Source organism: Alexandromys fortis, unplaced genomic scaffold (assembly GCF_014885135.2).
Source record: "Alexandromys fortis isolate MF-2015 unplaced genomic scaffold, M_Fortis_MF-2015_v1.1 scaffold_42, whole genome shotgun sequence".
Lineage (NCBI taxonomy): Eukaryota > Metazoa > Chordata > Mammalia > Rodentia > Cricetidae > Alexandromys > Alexandromys fortis.
Window position 1 is genome coordinate 11709708 of NW_026067934.1, and position 22248 is coordinate 11731955.

The window sequence follows — 22248 nt, forward strand, 5'->3', positions numbered from 1 at the left end:
TTAAAAAAGAAAAAAATCAAGACATATATATGGGGGAAAAGGTTATTTTAGGAATTTTAGGGACTCGTGCAACTCAAAAGAAACAAGAAAATATCAGTGCACATAAAATCTGAGCAAAAAGAATCAGAAATTATTTTAAAAGATATTCAAAAGACCAAGAAATACATTAAAAGGTCTTTAAAGCTACTAATAATCAAAAGAATACCAAGAAAAATATCCATGACATTCTAACTACGTGTTAGAATGTCTTCTATCAAAAAGACATTGCTAGCCGGGCGATGGTGGCGCACGCCTTTAATCCCAGCACTTGGGAGGCAGAGGCAGGCGAATCTCTGTGAGTTCGAGACCAGCCTGGTCTACAGAGCTAGTTCCAGGACAGGCTCCAAAGCCACAGAGAAACCCTGTCTCGAAAAACCAAAAAAAAAAAAAAAAAAAAAAAAAAAAAAAAGACATTGCTTACGTAGCAGAACAGACACCAGGACACAAAGGTGGTTTTCCTAAAGTAAGGCTAATAATCCATTGCATTGGGCTTTACTGACCTCTAGAATTTCTCCTAATTCAGGAAAGTCTACTGTGCAATTTGTGTGGCCATGGGGCCATGGGGGACTGCATTTCCCTCTACCTTAATTAACGACAACAGTAACAAATAGGCAAAGACTGGGGTGAAGAGTAAAGGCAATCTTGCTCAATGGTCACAGAAATGAAAGTTAGTGTACCCACTGTGAGGTGAGAGGCAGGGTTGCGAGGTGATGTTGAAGTGTACAGACTTTCAGTTAGAAGTTAAAGTGATGTATTCTACAACATGATAACTACAGTTTACATCTCTCATTTATTCCCACGTCTCATCTCAAAAACTTAATTAACTAGATTGATTTATTCATTCTAGAACATCCAAAAGTACAAAAGTGTCATGTTGTACATGATACATAGATACAATTTTGTCAATGAAAAAATGTAAAAAGAAGAAAATTGCTGTCCTAGCTCTATCCTAAAAGGCATGTAGCCATCATACAGAATCTTTGCAACATGGGCTGTCTGTTAAGTGGACATTAAGTTGTTTTCTCACTGACCACATGGGTACAAGGAAAGGGTCCAGTCACAGTGGGGACACACTGAAAGCAATGCAAAATATGAGCCATGAATATTACTTCCTATGATGAGATAATTTGAGTGCATTCTTTGAAACATGAATTTAAACAATTTGAAATAAGGGCATAAAGGAAAAACAGAACAGCACTCACTTCTTTATAAATATTCTATATAAAGAATCATATAATTGTCTTTTAAAAGTTATAATTATACTTTCCTTGTTGCAGTTGTTTTATTTCTGAGATGATGTTTATAGACAAAATTTTATTTTAAGCACATTAAGGGTACTGGTTATTTAAAGTAACTCCCCATTGAACATTCTGTGGAATAAAGAATGCTTTTAACATGCAAATAGATAATCCCTATCTAATCATTTTTAAAGTCTTGGTTTCATAAGATGTTTTCTAGAAGTAGGATACAGCTGTGAGGTTGTCAGAAACATCTGGTAGTTTGCCTGTGGAACTGCTCATGTCTTCCTTGTGGTACCTTCAAAACAGAAAGCCTGCTGGCCTCCTAGGAAGAAAGAGACATAGAGTCCTTCACAGTCACTCAAGTGTGGAGAATTAAAGAGAGGAATTCCTCTGAGTTTCCCCCGTGATTAGGCTCTGCTATTTTCCATGGTAAAGCCTTAAAGCAAGCAAATGACTCCAAACAAAATAATAGCCTTAATGAAGTCAATCTCATATTCTCAAGGCCCAGGCCTCATTAATAATCATAAATCATACTCCCTCTCAAGCTAGTTCAAATGTCTCATGCAAGGAGTTTTGCACAAGATTCTTTATATGTCTACCTTTTAGGTTGATAACATTTCAGGTGCTAAAAATGTTTAAAATTAAAGGTTAGGAATGTGAAAATTTCTCAGAAACTCAAAACAAGGAAAGTTGCAATGAGTTCCAAAAAGAAATGTTTTGTAGGTTCCAGATTAATATTCTAGTCCTTTCCTCCTGAAATCAAGTCTGTGTCAGAGTTCAATATTGCAAAAGTTTAATCTTCAGGTCGGTTGCTTGGCTGCTAGTGTATGCTCGCCACATATTCGCCATGAGAAAGGCTGTTGGGGTAAAGCAGGGTTAAATAAAGTGCTTTGGCCATGGAATTTCTAAAGTATAACTTGCCACGTATCAAATTAGAACAAGAGCATTCTGACAGGATTTGCTAAATGTTATTTTTTAGAAACTTACCCAAGGAATCCACCAGCATGTTTTATCATCAACTAAAGAATACTTGGTGATTAATCTAACAAAATAAATTTTAATGCACCTTCAAGAAAAAAGAAAGGTTTCTCTAACCATAAGTCATTAAGAGTTGTAAGGACTCAGACAAGTGTGATGTCATGATAAAGTGACTAATGTCATAATAATCAGAACTAATTCTAGAGCCTAACTTCCAGGGGCCATTCTGACTGCTAACAGTTATTTATGGAAAAATTTGAAATGAGTTTCGTTTCTATGCACTTCAGTTGCCTGAAGTACTTCCCTATAACAGCATTGTGTTTGTGCTTGCATTCGTGTGCTTATGTGTGTTTGTGTGATACACGAAGGGATATAGCACTATAAGGCATGTGTGGCGATAAGAAAATAGGATGCAGAGAAGTGGTTCAAAAAATAAAACCCAGAGTATGTGTTCTGTCAATGTCATACATGAAACAGTTCTGTGACTCTCTAGCCATGGCATTATGAGTTTACTGGAGAACTCAGGCATCGTGGCTGACATTGCAGTTACCAAAACAGAAGGATAGCAAGGCGGGGCTTCTTTGTATCAGAGGTGTGAAAAATAATGAAGAACTAAAACTTGTTCCTCTGTTCTGCAAGTGAGAGAAAGCACCAAATGGAGTCTGACAGAACATTCTCATTTCCCAAAAGAACATTCCAGTTTTTAATCAGACTTTCTGAGGTTTCTGTCTGTAGAGAAATGTGGGATGTAGCCAGAGGGCTTGTCAAATCGAGCTCTTTGTTTTCTTAATAACAGAGAAAATGAAACTTTTTTGAAAATCACATTTGTCTTTAAAACTGTGTAGAGACTGGTTATTAAATAGAGTTCTAAACAGAGAGTGAAGATTCCACAGTAGATTGAGCACCAGTCACATTTGACTCTGGGAAGTCACTGAATCAGTCTATCTAGGTTTCATGTTCCTCACAAGGGAATGAGGGCAACCCCTTGGTTTTCTAACGATGAATATGATGATAATAATTTGATCAGGATAGAGCACTGGAGAATGTTTTAGAAACAGTTGAATGAAAAACAAGCAATTAATAGTGGAAAACTATACCCCAGGAAAGTCTAGATTTATGTCCTTTATTACATTAATCATATGGATCAGGATAAAAATCTCAGTTCTAGAGTTTACTGCTACTATGTACATGATTTAAGAATTAATAAGCTGGGCACTGGCAACACATGCCTTTAATCCCAGCACTCGGGAGATGGGCAAATGGATCGATCCCTCTGAGTTCAATGCCAGCCTGGTCTACAGAACAAGTTCTGGGACAGCCAAAGCTACACATAGAAACTCTGTCGCAAAATAAAATAAAATAAAATAAAATAAAATAAAATAAAAATTTGATAAGCCCCAACTTCACAAACAGCCAGAAATAAGCTGGGCTTGTTTTTCTGTGTGCCAAATTAAAACAAGACTAAGATGCTGCTGTAAGATGCTGTGAGGGTCTTCCTGCCCTGATTTCCTTCAGTGATGGTCTGCAATGTGGAAGTATAAGCAAAATAAAGCATTTCTTCCCCATGTTGTTTATGGGCTTGGTGTTTCATCGGAGCCACAGAAAGAAAACTAAGATATTATTCAAAGAATAATTTAGCTATCAACTTAAGCACTTTCTTCCTCTTTGGGAGTTCTCTGAAAGTACAAAGAACTATGTGTGAGGATATTTTCTCAGATCCTATTGATTAAAAAAATATCCTTCTCTTAGAATGGACTTAGATTCTTGATTCTACATGACTGCCCACAGACTCAGAGGTACATTCTGATAGTAGCATAGACACTCATGAGTCCAAGAAGCTGTCATACAGAGGACAAATTAAGCTTCAGTTATCTTCATCAGTTAAGGAAGGTGGTTAGATAAAACTGATATGGCAGAAAAAGCAGTAATTCTTTTAAGATTATTTGAAATAACAGTAAGCCATTTTTAACAGGTTCTTCTTCAGAGTATAAACTCCTACGTTATAAATATGCATGAGGATGAAACTTCCGTTTCGTTCACTTAGTCTCCTTCTCCATGGGCAACTTCTGCTACTGATGTGGTTTCCAACAATCTGTGGCCATGGTTTGGATATGCTTTGTGTAGTTGTCCTGCTTCAGCTCTCTGAAGCTATCATTTCCATTACCATGGCTCCAATGCCACTTCGCTGCTTTAATGGCTATGTAAGGTTCTAGCTTGTGCTTGAGTCCCAATTATCTAGTCAGGTTATTCTCTATCAACATTTAGAGTCCTGCAGTTTGCTTTGACTCTTCAAACTAGAATTTCCATGAATATGTTTGTACTATACCATTTTTCATATAAGCTAAATATTTCATAAGTTATCTTCAATAAAGAAAAAAATTCAAAATGATTATATCTGTGTCTTTGTTATGGTAGATGTTATGTTAAAATGGATTCCCTTATATATGTTTAAGATTGTTAAAATGATTTGTTTTTGTTTTTTTCAAGACAGGATTTCTCTGTAGCTTTGGAGCCTGTCCTGGAACTAACTCTGTAGACCAGACTGGCCTCAAACTCATAGAGATCCACCTGCCTCTGCCTCCCAAATGCTGGAATTAAAGGCATGCACCACTGCTGTTCGGCTTAAAAATGAAGTTTTTAAGAGTCTCTGAGTTTTTTATAAATGCATGGATTTAACTACAAGAATATAGGAGGAAGCTGCGTATCTCATCATGCATAATGCCTCTCTAGTTTCCCCCTGAAGGGTGTATTCAACAGGCATGCTTAAATAAACAGACCAGCTCAAAACAACAGATATAATTTAATAACTGAAAAACGGGAAAACTCATGAAGTAAAAGTTCCGATGCCTAAACGGGTCAGGCGAACAACTCCCGCAGAGAGCAAGCGCACCTGAATCTCTAGGTTTTCTTCCCCTGGGGACCAGGTCGCCACACCCAAGGAAGATGTGATTGGCTGAGCTTCCCTATCATCTCCCCCTTTTGTCTAAACAAGATCGAACCCAATACAACTATATACAATCAGAACAGATACAAAATATAAAATTACAAACAATAAACAATATTAAGCAAGAAACAACAAAAGTTTTACTAAGCATTCTATTTCAAGGAGTCTAAATAAAGTATTGAAATTAAGTTTAGCTAAATCATGAGTAGGGTAACTACAGTTATCTAATCTTCAACTCCATCAAAGATCTGAGAAGGGAAGTAATATTACTTGAGTCAACAGGAAGTACAATCAAGAAACTTCCAAAATGTGCAACAAATGACAGAGACAACTGACTACCTGGGCAATCACCCAAAGTCTCATTTGCAATGCTGAGGCAACCAACTTTGGCTAAGGCCTAACGTAACTGACACACCATTTTCAAAGGCAAGAAACATTTCAGAACTATCTTACCCTGTCTTGGCAGGATATGACAATCCTGTTTTTATCCATTTATGGATACTCTGTATCTCTGTCAGTGGTTGAGGTATGGGCTTTTCTTTGCCCAAAGGCCAGTTCTGCCAAGAAGAAGACAAGCTCCAAGTGGAGTGTCTTTGGTGCTCAACATTCTCTCAGGAGTAGAGCGGTGTTGCCAGGAGTGATTGTCTCACTACCACGGAACTCTAGGTTAGATTAAAGGCCTTTTTCTACAGCTCTTTGAAAAAGGTTGAAGATTATACTATCTATACTAAATATAATCTCTACGTATCCAAAAAACCTGATTAGCCTAAATATAAATATGACAAACATAGATGAATATTGATCTATAATTCTCAATACCTATCTAACTTAAAGACTAAGAGAATAAACAACTGTGAAATAAATGAGGACAATGACATCCAAATGTAAACAATGTATATCATTATATAAACAATATATAAGTATCTCAATCAGAGGTAGAAATGTGCACTGCAACATGGTAAATATATATATATATATATGTATGTATATATATATATATATATATCTCAATACAATACATATATATGAAATGTTTTAAACAGAGATAGAAGCATACTCATATACAATATTCAATATAATTTAACTTTGTATCAATATACAAGAATTGTCTGAAAACAATAACTCACAAATACCAATCTATAATCCCATCACTAATTATCCTTCTTTTTTTAACAACAGATATAATTTAATGATGTGGGAGTGTCATATATCAATCTGTTGATTTCATTGGTTAAGCAATAAAGAAACTGCTTGGCCCTGATAGGTGAAAACATAGGTGGGAGGAGTAAACAGAACAGAATGCTGGGAGGAAGAGGAAGTGAGCTCAGACTCGACAGCTCTGCTCTCTGGAGCAGAGGCGCCATGCTCCCTTCTCCCGGGTAGATGTGATAGCTCTGCTCTCTGAGGTACTCGCAATGAAGCTCCAACCCAGGATGGACATAGGCTAGAATCTTCCCTGGTAAGCCACCTCGTGGGCTACACAGATTATTAGAAATGGGCTAGTCCAGGTGCAAGAGTTAGCCAAGAAGAGGCTAGATATAATGGGCCAAGCAGTGTTTAAAAAAATACAATTTGTGTTTTGTTATTTCGGGGCATAAGCTAGCCGTGCAGGTGGCTGGGGTGCTGGGGACACAGCCCTGCCACTCCTATTACAACAATTTAATAATTGAAAAACTGAAACTCATGTGACTGGAATAAAAGTTCCTATGTCTGTCTAAACGGGTCAGGCGAACATTGCGTGCAGAGAGTGAGCACATCTGGATCTCTAGGTTTTCTTCCCCTGGGGACCAGGTCTCCATATCCAAACAAGATGTGATTGGCTGAGCTTCCCCATCATTTCCCAAATGATAGCCTGATGTCTTTGCAATTCTCAGTGCCTACTTATGAAATCCTTCTAACTGTATCATTTAGACACCAACTCTAGGCATTGCCATAGACTAGGGAAGGGAATAGTAGATGACAAGACAGCCCTCTTAGGACAGGATTCATGCCTGCTTTTGTATAGGTCACAGTGGGGCTCTCCTGGAAAGTGAATGAAGCAGAGGAACAACATTTTGAGTGGGTTTAGCAATGGGAATTGTGACAGGAGTCAGAACCTGAGCTCCCTCCACAGTGGGCTATCTTAGCTATGTTTTTATTAATGTGATAGAGCGCCATGGCCAAAAGCATCTTGGGGAAGAAAAAATATATTTCTGCTAACAGTTGTAGCCCATTATAAAGAACAGTCAGGACCAGGTAGGAACCTTCACTGTCAAAAACTGACCTCTGATTTTTGGTTCACTGTCTACAAATTATGTTATCTATCCAAACTTAATTTAATACAAAGTTTAAATTTTGACTTTTATTTAAGAAGACAGTTGTAAATATATAAAATAGTAAATATTGTCATATTTAAATGAGAATTACAATTTAGGGCAGATGCAATGATATAAATATGACATCATTAGGTATCATGGTGACAAATGTGACTGCATTTCCGCTCAGGCTTGAGTAGGAGGAAAGCCTCATGAGTCAGTCAAAACCTTTCCTTGGATGTGGGGTGAGGTCTTGACTCATTTCTGGAAATTTCAGGTCAGATCGATAAGAAATGCCCATCAAACTTCACGATAACACAGGTAAATCACAAGTGCACAGATGACCATGAAAACATGCTACTTTCTCCAAACTTCTCACTATACTTTCTTCTCTTTTCAAGGGTAACACAACTTTTTCTTCTTTTTCTTTTTTTAGATTTATTTATTTCTTATGTATACAGTGTTCTGTACTGCATGCATACCTGCAGGCCAGAAGAAGGACCCTCATTACAGCTAATTGTGAGTCACTATGTGGTTGCTAGGAAACGAACTCAGAACCCCTGGAAAAGCAGCCAGTGTTCTTAACCTCTGAGCCATCTCTCCAGTCCCAACACAACTTCTTAAAAGAACATTTTGGTGCTTCTCCAATTTTAAAGTAACCAGCTTAGTCAAAAGTATTCTTGACACAATTCTTCCTTCTTAGCTTAGCGGTGATGCCAAGGTGACTTATGCTCACAACAGTTGACCAAGGCTCTTCTTGGAAAATAAGGAAAACAACACTTTATAAAACCTCTCATAGGATATGCAGAAAAGCATTCCAAGTCTTACTTCTTTGTGTTAGAATTGAATTTCTTCCAAGTTTGACAAGAGATTCCAACCCCCTCCTCCTCTAAATTACCTCTGCAATATACTGTTCATTTCCTGTTTGGTGGCTGCCATGACTCAGTAGTTTCCTGCTCATTTTCAAATTGTAACCCAGGCCATGTGATCTCATTATTGATTTTTCAGCATTTCATAAATTAAGTTGGCTCTGTTCTGGAACCAATGCAGGTCTATGGTGCATCAAGAATATAAAAGTAGGAAGTCTATGAAGTATCATTTTTTTTTCTCACACCTCATGAGAGTAAAAAGAATAGGAGAAAATAGAATCTAGCTGACTTTGTTTTGGCCTTAGTCTGATGTGAGTAGTGATATATATATATTTTTTTACCATCAGTGATTTGCCTAGAGAAGAATTTTAAGAGGTGCCATATAAAATGGCCATTTTATCTGGGAAAGGCTAGCTTGTGATATAAATCAGAACAAAGCTTCCAGGGGAGAAGAACATTACTTTTTAGAATGATGAAAATGAGCTTGGTTTTTATACATAATGGGAAAAAGGAAAGGCTTCAAGGTCCCAGGCCTGCAGAATCTATAATAGTGCTCAAGAAAGGGGCAGCCTACCAACTGCATGGCATCCATTATTTACCCAGTGATTATTCTGCAGCCCATTTTATGTGTGTGATACACTATTGAAAGAGACTAGCAAGGCAGAAATGGAAATTATGTGGATGTGATGTGGTAATCACAAGGTAATTTTAAACTTGCTATTTAAAATCTATTATTTAACTGTAATGGATTGCTTGATACATGCCCTTCGATTGACATTGGTGGCGTGCCTACAAGTTGTGATAGTGCAATTGTGGCACAAAACTTATATGACTAACCAACTAATATCTGATTGGATTTAAGCTCCCCTCCATGAGATAGAGTATATTTTATCAGCACTGTTTAGTGGCCAAGGACCTGATTTCAGATAGTCGGGGTCCTGAGGGAAGAAAAATATTACTGCCCTGCTAAAGGGATTAACAATAAAATGATGCCTAAGCACATCCTGCTACACTCACAGATCAGTGTCTTGCTCAGACATCCTAAGATAGGCTTCCTCATGTAGTAGATGGGAATAAATAGAGACCCACAACTGGACAGTAAGCAGAGAGTGAGACCATTCAGTCCTAAATGGTATGTTTCCATTAACTGCCTTCTGTAGGGCTCAAAGAACCTTGCATAGGAGGAAGCAGAAAGAATTTAATATCCAGAGGGGATGGAGGACATAAAGAACAAGGCATTCTAAACACAGCAGAACCACCACACATGTGAGCTCATAGAAAGAGTGGCAGCATGCACAGGGCCTGCATCCCTTTAGCCTGATGGCATCCCAGTGCTGAGAGGGAAAGTAGACATAAGCCACATCCCTAATTTAGAAGCTAACTCCAACTGACAACTGCTCACAAACAAGAAACTAGTTTTTTCTATCAGTGCCTCATTGGATGTACAAACCACTCTTAAGGCCAGAATCCATGCCTAGCAGTAGCCATCAACACAAAACAAACTCAGAAACTCAGTGACAATTTTTTGGGGGGTTCCTTGTCTCATAAGTCTTTTCCAGGCTTTTCTTCCCTTATGAGTCTTTCACATAAATATGGTTTCTGGTTTTGTGTTTGTATAGAATTTCTGTGTTTCTATACCTTTTACTTTGACTCTTGCTCTTTTGATTTTATTTTACCACCTTTTCTTCCTCTTCCTCCTCCTTCTATTATTATTATTATTATTATTATTATTATTGTTATTATTGATACATGTTTGTTTCCCACCCTGAGGAAGAAAGAAAGGGTATGGATTTGTGTGGGTAGAAAAGTGGGGAGGATTTGGGGAGGGCAAACCATAGTTAGAATATATTGCATCAAAATATCTATTCTGAATAAAACCAAAATAAAACATTGTTGCTTGTGATTTGAAATAATGAATTGAAAAATAAAACCAAAATAACAAATATAGGATAGAGTATTCTAAGGGTTTTATTCAAGCCTGCCTGGAAACTATGAAGGCTCTGCCTCTGCTACATACATCACTAGATAAAGGAGTGAGATATATAATCAGGAATCATGAGAACTGTGATAGACACAGTAATCACAAGGGTAAATTTCCTCCCTCTTTGCCTTTTTCCTGTTTATCTCATTCACTTTCAGCCATGCTAAGTTTATTATTAGTTTCTGGAAGAAACCTTAGATGTGGAGATAGTTTCACTTGCCACAACCTATAGAGTGGCTACTGATAGATCTGCTCTGATTTAAGATCTTGGCATGGTAAGCATTATGGTATTGGTGTGAAATCTCTGCCACAGGCCTGTGTGTTTGAACATTTGGTCTTTTCTGTTGCTACTGCTTTGTAAAGTTGTGTACCTTTAGTGGGGGGGCATATCCAGATGAAGTGGGTTGCTTGGAACAGCTTTGATTTTTATAATGCAGCCCTGCTTCTGGATCAAGCCTTTCCCCTTCTAATTCAATGTCACATAACAGGGGGCTGTTGTGAATTCCTTGCCACAGAACCTTTCAACATCATATCTTCCCTACTGTAATGAACTACATCATAAACAATAAGCCAAGACAAATCCTTCCTCTCTTAAGGCATTTCTTTCAGGTACTCTATCACTGTGATGAGAAAAATAATTCACACAGGAAGGTGCTGGGCACTTAAATCATGAAATGGTTCCTAGGAAGGAACCATGGCTCCTAGGAAGCTTCAGGAAGTATATGCTCACTTCAGTAGTGACCACACAGAACTTTATGGTGTTACTTGCTACAATATGCCCAAACTCAGGTTCAGAACAGACAAGGTCTGATCATTTATGTGGAGTGATGCAGAAACCTCGAGTACTGCAGATCCATGGAATGCTTCAGATATATGGAATGCAGCTGATGCCTGAGGTGGTGTAGATACGTGGAATACAGAGATATATGGAGTGCTGCATATACCTAGGTTGCTGTAGAATTATGAGGTACAGCAGATATACAGAGTGCTTCAGATACATGGAATACTGCAGATAGCTGATATAAGGAGTGCAGCAGATCGATGGAGTGCTTCAGATACAAGGAATACAGCAGATATACAGAGTGCTGCATATACCTGGGTTGCAGAAGAATTGTAGGTACTGCAGATATATAGAGTCCTCCAAATACATGGAATGCTGCAGATACCTGGGATGTTGCAGATACATGGAGTGCAGCAGATGTATGGAGTGCTGCAGAAACATGTGGTTATGTGAAATGTTGCAGATACCTGGGATACTGCAGATACCTGGATGCTGCAGACATATGGAATGCTGCTATCAAAAGTTTTAGTTGCAATGGAGTAACAGCTTGAAGGTAATAGCATGGTTTCAGGAAAAGGATCTAGTGTTTGGTTGGTTTTGTAATTAATGCTCTAGGATATGACAGCTTTTATTTTGCATATGTTATTACATGTGCTTGCTATGAGGTCTCTGATCTGTCCATGCGCCTTATTCATGTGGCTAAGGGAAGCAAATGTTATTACCATCTCAAAGAAATTTGACACAAATGTGAGGCTCTTCAAATTATTTTCTGCATATCCAATTCTGGCTTTTGTTTGGAAACTTCTGTGTTGCTCATTCAATACATTTTGTTTTGTAAAAGTTACAAAGCTCTATTTAAAGATCACAAGAGACTAAATAAGGTATTCAAAGAGTTTTGATAGTTTAAAGAAATTTGAATTCATTCAAACTTTGTTGCTTCTTAGAAAATGAGGCTATTTGTATACCTATTATCTGGTTTTGAAAAAACGGTAAAAGCCTGGTTACTTTAATATCTACATAGAATAAATAAACTAAAATAATAAAATTTTACTAAAACAGTATTATTGAATTAGAAAATTTGGTATCAAAATATGCCACTTGCCAACAGCACAATCCTGAGCTGAAATTTTACAAAAAGAATCTATGTGAGAGGTAGTAAAACACCCCAATAAATGCAGTGGGCTTACCTAAAGTGTCTTCTTATTAGTACAGTATTGTGTATTTCAAACCAATATAGTCATTTTGTTTTCTTATTGTCAGAACTCTAGGGAGGCAGAGTCATATTCCTCAATGGTAACCCATTCCCTGCTCAAGTAAATAGTTCCCAACCCATGGTCATGCAGGCAACCCTAGTTAAGACTCATTGGGAAGAATGGGTTTGGTGTGTGTTGGGGGTGTGTAAGAAGTCCTTCTGTAAGTGTTTCTTTTATTGGTTAATGAATAAAGAAGCTACCTTGGCTTGTAATAGGGCAGAGGAGAGCTAGGTGGGGAAAACTAAACTGAAGGTTGGGGAAAAGAAGGCTGAGTTGTGAGAAGCCATGCAGCTGTCACCAGAGACAGTAGTGTCCAAACCTTGCTGGTAAGCCATAGTCACATGGGGATACACAGATTAATAGAAATGGGTTAGCCAAAGATATAAGAGGTAGCTGTAATAAGCTTAAGTGATTGGCCAATTAGTAATTTAAATAATATAGTTTCTGTGTAATTATTTTGGGAGTCTTGGTGGACAGAAAATAAACAAGTGGCCTCCCCCAACAGATTGGCACTCCAATGTGTGCTACCGAAATCCACATAAAATCTGAGATGGTTTGGAAAGGAATTCTAGACACTAAAAAACAAAGTTTAGTCGCATTTTTTTTTTGTGTGTGGGGGGAATGGGCTCTGGTTTCTGGTAGCATGCTGCAGGTCCTTTAAGAGAGGTCTTCCTGATTTAGTGGTAGCAAAAAACCTAACAACAATAACAAAAATAAAACCCCCCAAACAGTAAGGTTTCAAAATGGCAGCATACTGGTTCACCAGCACAAATGGCTCTGACTCTTTTGGGAGGTCTGGCTATGGAGCATTTAAATGGGGTCTGTGAGCAGAGGGCTACAATGTGCTTATGGCAACACAGATCTGCTGTATACCTAAAAATGGGACAATGTACATATCTCTCAGAAGCATAGAACATGCCTCCATCATGTTGCACTGGTCAAAGCAGGCAGGCAGGGCTGTATTGACTCTAGCTATGCCTGCTTAGCACTAAAATAAGTAAAAGGAGTTCTGGCCAAAAGATAATTACAGCTATGCAATAAAGACCAATTCAGATTTTAAAAGACCACTAAATGGGTCACAGTGTGTTTAAAAATGTACGTAGGCTCGGAAGAGAGAAGAAAAAGAGTATAAATAGTTATAAAAAGAAGTAAATGAGCCAGGCGGTGGTGGTGCAAGCCTTTAATCCCATCACTTGGGAGGCAGAGGCAGGCGGATCTCTGTGAGTTCAAGACCAGCCTGGTCTACAAGAACTAGTTCCAGGACAGGCTCCAAAGCCACAGAGAAACCCTGTCTCGAAAAACAACAACAACAAAAAGAAGTAAATGATTCTTTTAAAAAAATAAACAAAGTCTTTAAAGAAATAGAGTAAAATTGTAGAAAAAGTAATAGAGTAAGAAAAATGAGCCATGTAAAGAGAATATACAGAGAGAGTCTGGGTTATGTATATTATTGTGTTTTCTTTAAATTTTTTGACTGTGAAGAAGCTAAGTACAGAGAGACATTTGTAACATGGGGGTCCTGTTTGTTGTTGGGGTTTTTGTCCCACCTGGTACCACACAACTGTTTAGTCCCAAAGAAAATCACACATAGGTCTCCATAAATTATCAGCTGATTGGCCCATTATGTCTAGCCTCTCACTGGCTAACTCTCACATCTTGATTAACCCATTTTTCTGATATATGTTAACCATGTGGCTCAGTACCTTCTTCAATGGGGCAGATAACATCCTGTTGCTTTAGTGGTCTGTGCAGGAGTGGGAGAAATCAACTTCCTCCTTCCCAGAATTCTCCTGTTCTCATTGCATCATTTCTACTTCCTGTCTGGTTTCCCACCTATAATTCCTGCCTGGCCAATCAGTGTTTATTTAAAACATGATTGACAGAATACAGACAATTCTCCCACACCAGACATTTCATTGTATGGGTGGCTAAGCTAAGCCAGCATATATATTTTAAAGGTATCATGATTTCAGAATTTGGGTCTAAGGATTTGTTGCATTGGAAAAGAGGTTCTTCTTTTCTTTACACAGAAGATGAGAACCAATGAATTTCTTCCAGACTAATGTGGTTTGATGGACTAAAACCCCTCCAAAAAGGTTTCCATAAATACTCCCAAAAGTTACTTCACCCAACAAAAAGCAGGAAAAAGTTTGGAGAGAACTACACTCAAATTCCCCAAATGATGGTTTATAAATGTTTGTTTACATTTAAAGGGGGAAATGCTATAGAGATTTGCATTGGTATGGATTTTGGTCTATTGATACAAATTTTAGGTCAATTTTGTTAAATATGTATATTTCTGCTCTTGATGAAGGTATTGTGTTTGGAGCTCATTTAAAAATGTAATCTATAATTAAGAAATACAGTTTAATAGAGAGTCATCTATAATAGTCCAGCTTGTAGTCAGGTTAGTTAAATTTTCTAGATGTACAGAGATATATTTCAGATGAATAGGTATTATTCAAAATTTTCAAAGATGTACAAAATATGGCATTTAAAATGTTTTAAGAACTTAGGACTTTTCATGACAGTGAGACTCGTCTTATCCAGGCCGCACCAATCTACTTCAAGAGGATGATGAACATCGAAGAGGCTCCTTATGGAATTTGTTGGTCATTTGGGCAAGAGATTGCTCTTGTCTGGACTACATGATGTTATGCTGTGTGAACTGGACATTCAGGACCCACAGAGGAATAACTGCTGAACTTGCTTACAGGTAAGACCATCCTTTTGGGTTCCTGCTTCATGAAAAAATCTGCCATACATTCTGCAGTACACAGAAGAAAGTGACTGACAAACTGCCAATATAGGTGGAACTGTCTTTGAAATTTTCTGCTTCATGGGAAAGTCTGTTGGATACTATGGGTCTGTAAGCTGAAGATGGATGCCCCAATGGTACAGAAAAACTTTGGGAGACTGTCTAGGCAGCAAGATGTCTCTGTCAATTCTAGAATTTTGGAAGTTGCTTACAATGCACTTCCTGTTTACTTAGGTAATATTATATCCTTCTGGAATCTTTGATAGAGTTGAATAATAGATACAGTTTTTCTTAGCTATGATAAAAGATAAAATAGACATAAATATTGTAACTGTAATTCTTGATTGATACCTGTTTTGTTATATGTGATTTTACTATATTAAAGTCAAAACCTTCTTTTTTATTTAAACAGAAAAGAGGAAATGGTGTGGGAAGTCTATATATCTTTTATTGGATAATGAATAAAGAAGCTACCTAGGCCTGTGATAGGGTAGGGGAGAGCTAGGCAGGAAAACTAAACTGAATGCTAGAGAAAGAAGGTGGAGTCGCAAGAAGCCATGCAGCTGTCACCAGAGATAGTCTTGCCAAAACCTTGCTAGTAAACCATAGTCACATGGCAATACACATTAATAGATTAATAGAAATGGGCTAGCCAAAGATATAAGAGCTAGCTGCAATACACTTAAGTACCAAACAGTGATTTAAATAATATATTATCTGTGTGACTATTTTGGGAGTCTGGGTGATTTTGGAGATCCTTCTGTATTTGTGTTGCTTTCATTGGTTAAATAAAGAAACTGCCTTGACCTAGTTGATAGGGTGGATCTCAGGTATGTGGGGAAGACAGAACAGAATTCTTGGAAGAAGGGCAGAGTGGCAGACGCCATGAATCTCTGGCTGAGATGGACATAGAATCTTGCCAGTAAGCCATAGTCACATGGTGATACACAGATTTAATAGAAATGGGTTAATCAAACTGTGATAGTTAGCCAATAAGAGGCTAAATATAATGGGCCAGGCAATAATTTAATTAATACGATTTCTGTGTGTTTATTTCAGGGGTTAAGCTAGCCAGGTGGCTGGGACCAAGAGCAGCTCATTCATACTACTACATCAGGGCAGCTGGGAAATGAGCAAGCAGCCTCCCCCAATGGGGAGAGGGGGAGAATAAATGAGGGCAATAGGACAGAATATAATCAAAGTAAATTATATATGTAAAGGTATTATGAAAGATTAAATTAAAATGGTTAAGTCTTAAAGTATTCTAATATGTATCTTTCTATTTAGGAATTATATTGTCCTGCATAATTTACTGGATTCCTCAGTCAGATGAGTTTAAACACTGGTGACATTTTATGCAAAATGGTTAAGTATGAATTCAGAATTTAAGTGCAACCACACATTTATATGATCAGAGCAGTTTTCTCATACAAGAAAGTATTCATTAGCTCTAGCTATTAAGAGGCTTGTTGGTACTATAAGCTACAAATCCCACTTTTCCCCCAAACTTGTCTGTTACCCCAACCTCATAATCTCACTGGAACTCTGAAACACAGCCTGCTACTACACAGAGAGGACCAAGAGGTGAATGACCAGCCACCTGGTGAAATACCCCACTCTCTAGGCCCTCCATACTTGGGCAAAGCCCTGGGCCCCTCCCCTATCTTCCTTGGCTTCTTTAGCCAGCCAGCATGAGAGTTTCCTGCAGGAGACTGCCCCATTACAGCCACCCTGATATTGCACCCTGCAAGCTATAAATCTCACCGATCCCCATACTTTCATATCCCCTGCAACCTCAGTGGAACTCTGACACCCTGCCTGCTAATACACAGAGAGAACCAAGAGGTGAATGACCAGCCACCTGGTGGGACACCCCATTCTCTAGGCCCTTCATACTGGGGTAAAACCCTGGGCCCCTCTCCCATCTGCCTTGGCTTCTATAGCCATCCAGCAGGTGGTTTTCCTGCAGGTTGGCTGCTCCAAAAGTCCTAAGACACAGACAGTGACAGTACAGAGCAGACCAAGAACAGTTCCCATGACACAGATATGGGGGTTACTCAAATTTTTTGCATCTGCTGAGGATTGGACCAAGATGCAAAGACACTGCCAACATCAATTGAAGAAAGACATGGGAGGCACCAATGCAAAAATTCATTCAACAACCTATAAAACAATATAGTAACACCAGAACCCAGTGGTCATACAGGAGGAACACTTGGTCATCCTAACCCAGAAGAAGCAGAAGAAATGATTTAAATGTAACTTTATGAAGTCAACGGAGACCTTTAAAGAGGAAAAACTCCCTTAAAGAAATGGAGGAAAAGACACACAAAAATTAGAACTTAATAAATCTCTCAAAGAAACCCAAGAAAACCAAGGGAAAACAATCAAACAGGGGAAGCAAACAATTCAAGACTTGAAGTCTGAAATAGAGTCAATAAAGAAAAACAAACCAAAAGAATTCTGGATTTGAAAAATCTGGGTAAATGAATGAAAACTCTAGAGGCAAGCATAACAAACACAATAAAAGAATTGGAAGAGAGAATCTCAGGTGTTGAAGATACTATAGAGAAAATAGATTCATTGGTCAAATAAAATATTAGATTCAACAAATTTTTAATGCAAAACATCCAGGAAATGTGGGACACCATAAAAAGACCAAACCTAAGAATAATAGGGATAGAAGAAGGAGAACTCCAACTCAAAGACACAGAAAATATATTCAACAAAATCATAGAGGAAAACTTTCCCAACCTAAAGAAAGTTATCCTTATGAAGGTACAAGAAGCTTACAGAATACCAAATAGACTGGATCAAAAAAAAAAAAAAACAAAAACCAAAGTCCCCTTGCCATATAATAATGAAAACACAAAACATACAGAATAAAGAAAGAATATTAAAAGCTGCAAAGGAAAACAGTCAAGTAACATATAAAGGTAGACCTTACAGAATTACACCTGACTTCTCAATCAAAACTATAAAAGCCAGAAGGGCCTTAGCAGATGTGCTCCAACACTAAGAGACCACAATGCAAGCCCAGACCACTATACCCAACAAAGCTTTCAATAACCATCGATGGAGAAAACAACATATTCCATGACAAAACAAGACTTAAACAACACCTATCAACAAATCTAGCCCAAAAGAAAGTACTAGAAGGAAAACCCCAACCCTAGGAAGCTATTCCCACAAAAACACAGGCAAAACCACCAACACCAACAAAACCCTAAAAAGGGAAACACACACACACTACCACCAAAAAATAACAGAAATTATTAAATTGTCATTAATATCACTTAATATCAATGGACTCAATTCACCTATAAAAAGACACAGGATAAGGAGAATAAATACAAAAACAGGATCCAGCTTTCTGCTGTATACAAGAAATATACCTCAACCTCAAAGACAGACATTATCTCAGAGTAAAGGATTGGGAAAAGATTTTCCAATAAAATGGGCCTAAGAAACAAGTGGATTTAGCTATCCTTATATCTTAGAAAATAGACTTCAAACTAAAATCAATCAGAAGAGATGGAGAAGGAGGCTTTATACTCATCAAGACGAAGCCTCTATTCTGAACATCTATTCCCCAAATACAAGAGTACCCATATATGTAAAAGAAACTTTTACATATATATCAAAAGCTTTACTAAAGGTTAAATCACACATCAAATCCCATACACTTATAGTAGGAGACTTCAACACCCGATTCTCCCCAACAGACAGGTCAATAGACAGAAACCTAACAGAGAAATGAGAAAACTAACAGTTATTATAACTCAAATGAACTTAACAGACATCTACAGAACATTGCACCCAAACACAAAAGAATATATCTTCTCAGCACCTCATGGAACCTTTTCTAAAATTGACCACATAACTTCAGTAGATACAAAAAAATTGAGTAACCCCCATATCTTATCAAATCACCATAGTTTAAAATTAGAACTCAACAGAAACACTAATTTCAGAAAGCCCACAAACACATGGAAATTAAACACTGCTCTATAGAACCACCCCTGGGTCAAGGAAGAAATAATGAAAAAATTAAAGACTTCCTAAAATTCAACGAAAATGAAGGCACAACGTATTCAAACCAATGGGACACTATGAAAACAGTGCAAAGAGGAAAGTTCATAGCACTAAATGCCTATATCAAGAAAGTAGAAAGAACTCAAATTAGTAACTTAACAGCACACCTAAAAGCTCTAGAACAAAAAGACGAAGACTCACCCAGGGAGGAGTAGAAGATAGGAAATAACCGAATTGAGGGCTGAAATCAACAAAATAGAAGCAAAGAACACAATACAAAGAATCAATAAAACAAAGAGCTGGTTCTTCGAGAAAATCAACATGATAGACAAACCCTTATTCAAACTAATCAAAAAGCAGAGAGAGAACATCCAAATTAACAAAATCAGAAATAGAAAAGGAGGACATAACAAGAGACACTGAGGAAATCCAGAGAATCTTAGGTCATACTACAAAAACATCCACAAAATCGAAAAATATAAAAGAAATGGACAATTTTTTGAATAGGTAATATATACCAAAATTAAATCAAGACCAAGTGGACAATTTAAATAGACCTAAAACCTTCAAGGAAGTAGAAGGAGTCATTAAAAGCCTCCCAACCAAAAAAAGCCCAGGGCCAGGTGAGTTCAGGGCAGAATTCTACCAGAACTTCAAAGAAGAGCTAATACCTATACTCCTCAAGGTTTTCCACATAACAGAAACAGAAAGAACATGGCTAAATTCTTTTTATGAGGCTACAATTACCCTGATATTGAAACCACACAATTACTCAACCAAGAAAGAGAATTTCAGACCAATTTTACCCATGAACATGAATGTAAAATGCTCAATAAAATCCTGTAAACTGAATTCAAGAACACATCAAAAAATTCATCCACCATGATCAAGTTGGTTTCATCCCAGAGATGCAGGGGTGGTTCAATATATGAAACTCTATTAATGCAACCCACTATATAAATAAAATGAAAGAAACACCATATGACATCTCAATAGATGCTGAAAAAGCCTTTGACAAAATTCAATACCCCTTCATCAAAAAGATCTTGGAAAGATCAGGAATACAAGGACCATATATAAACAAAATCAAAAGCAATATACAGCAAGCCTACAACCAACAACAAATTAAATGGAGAGAAACTCAATGTGATCCTACTAAAATCAGGAACAAGTCAAGGCTGTACACTCGCTCTGTTTCTATTCAACATAGTTCTTGAAGTTCTGGCTAGAGTAATAAGACAAAAAAAAGGAGATAAAAGGAATTCAAACTAGGAAAGAAGAAGTAAAACTTTTGCTATTTGTAGATAATATTATGGTATAAATAACTGACCCCCAAAACGCTACTAGGGAACTCCGACAGCTGATAAATACCTTCAGTAATGTGGCATGATACAAGATCAACTCAAAAAAATTCAGTAGCTTTTCTATATACAAATGATAAAGAAGCTGAGAAAGAAATCAGAGAAACATCTCCCTTCACAATAGTCAAGAATGACATAAAATATCATGGGGTAACACTAAGCAAATAAGTAAAAGACCTGTTTGACAAGAACTTTAAGTGTTTGAAGAAAGAAATTGAAGAACATACCAGAAAATGGAAAGATGTCCTTTGCCTTTGGCCATGTAAGATGAACATAATAAAAATGACAATCCTACCAAAAGCAACCTATATATTCAATGTAATCCCCATCAAAATCCCAACAAAATTCTTCACAGACCTTAAAGAACAATAGTCAACTTCATATGGAAAAACAAATACCCAGAATAGCCAAAACAATCCTGTACAATAAAAGAATGAAGCTCTATTATAGAGCTACAATAATGAAAACAGCTTGGTATTGCCATAAAAACAGGCAGGTAAACAAATGGAATTGAATCAAAGACCTGGATATTAATCCACACACCTATGAATACCTGATTTTTGACAAAGAAGCTAAAAATATACAGTGGAAAAAAAAGGAAGCATCTTCAACAAATGGTGCTGGCATAAATGGATGTCATCATGTAGAAGAATGAAAATAGATCCATATATATCCCCATGTATAAAACTCAAGTCCAAATGGATTAAAGACCTCAATATAAATCCAACCACACTGAACCTGACAGAAGACAAAGTGGAAAGTAACCTTCAATGCACTGGCACAGTACTCCACTTCCTAAATATAACATCAGTAGCACAGACATTGAGAGCAACAATAAATAAATGGACCTCCTGAAACTGAGAAGCTTCAGTAAAGCAAAGGACACAGTCAATAAGACAAAAAAGCAGCCTAATGAATGGGACAAGATCTTCAGCAATCCCACATTAGACAGAGGACTAATCCCCCAAATACATAAATAACTCAAGAAATTAAACATTAAAATTCTAAATAACCCAATTAAAATGGGGTACAGAACTAAAGAGAGAATTCTCAGAAAAAGAATCCCAAATAGCCAAAAGACACTTAAGGAAGTGTTCAAAATTTTTAACCTTCATGGAAATTCAAATAAAAACTCTGATATACCATTTTACACCAGTAAGAATGGATAAGATAAAAAACACCAAAGATAGCTTATGCTGGAGAGGATGTGGGGTAAGGAGATCATTCCTCCATTGCTAATGTGAATGCAAGCTTTTGCAACCACTCTGGAGATCACTATGGCAGTTTCTCAGAAAATTGGGAATCAACCTCAGGACCCTCCAGTAACACTTTTTTTTTGTCATAAACGCAAAAGATGCTCAATCATACTACAAGGACATTTTTTTTTCAAATATGTCCAAAACAACTTAATTTGTAATAGTCAGAACCCGAAAGCAACATAGATCCCCCTCAACCAAGGAATGGATAAAGAAAATGTTGCACATTTACACATCAGAGTATACTCAGCAGTAAAAAACAATGATATCTTGAAATTTGCGTGCAAATGGATGGAACTAGAAAATAGTATCCTGCATGAGGTAACCCAGACCCAAAAAAATGAACATGGTATGTACTCACTCATAAGTGGATATTAGCTGCAAAGCAAAGCATATTGAGCCTATATTTCACGATCCTAGAGAATCTAAGTAACAAGGTGAACCCTAAGAAGAACATA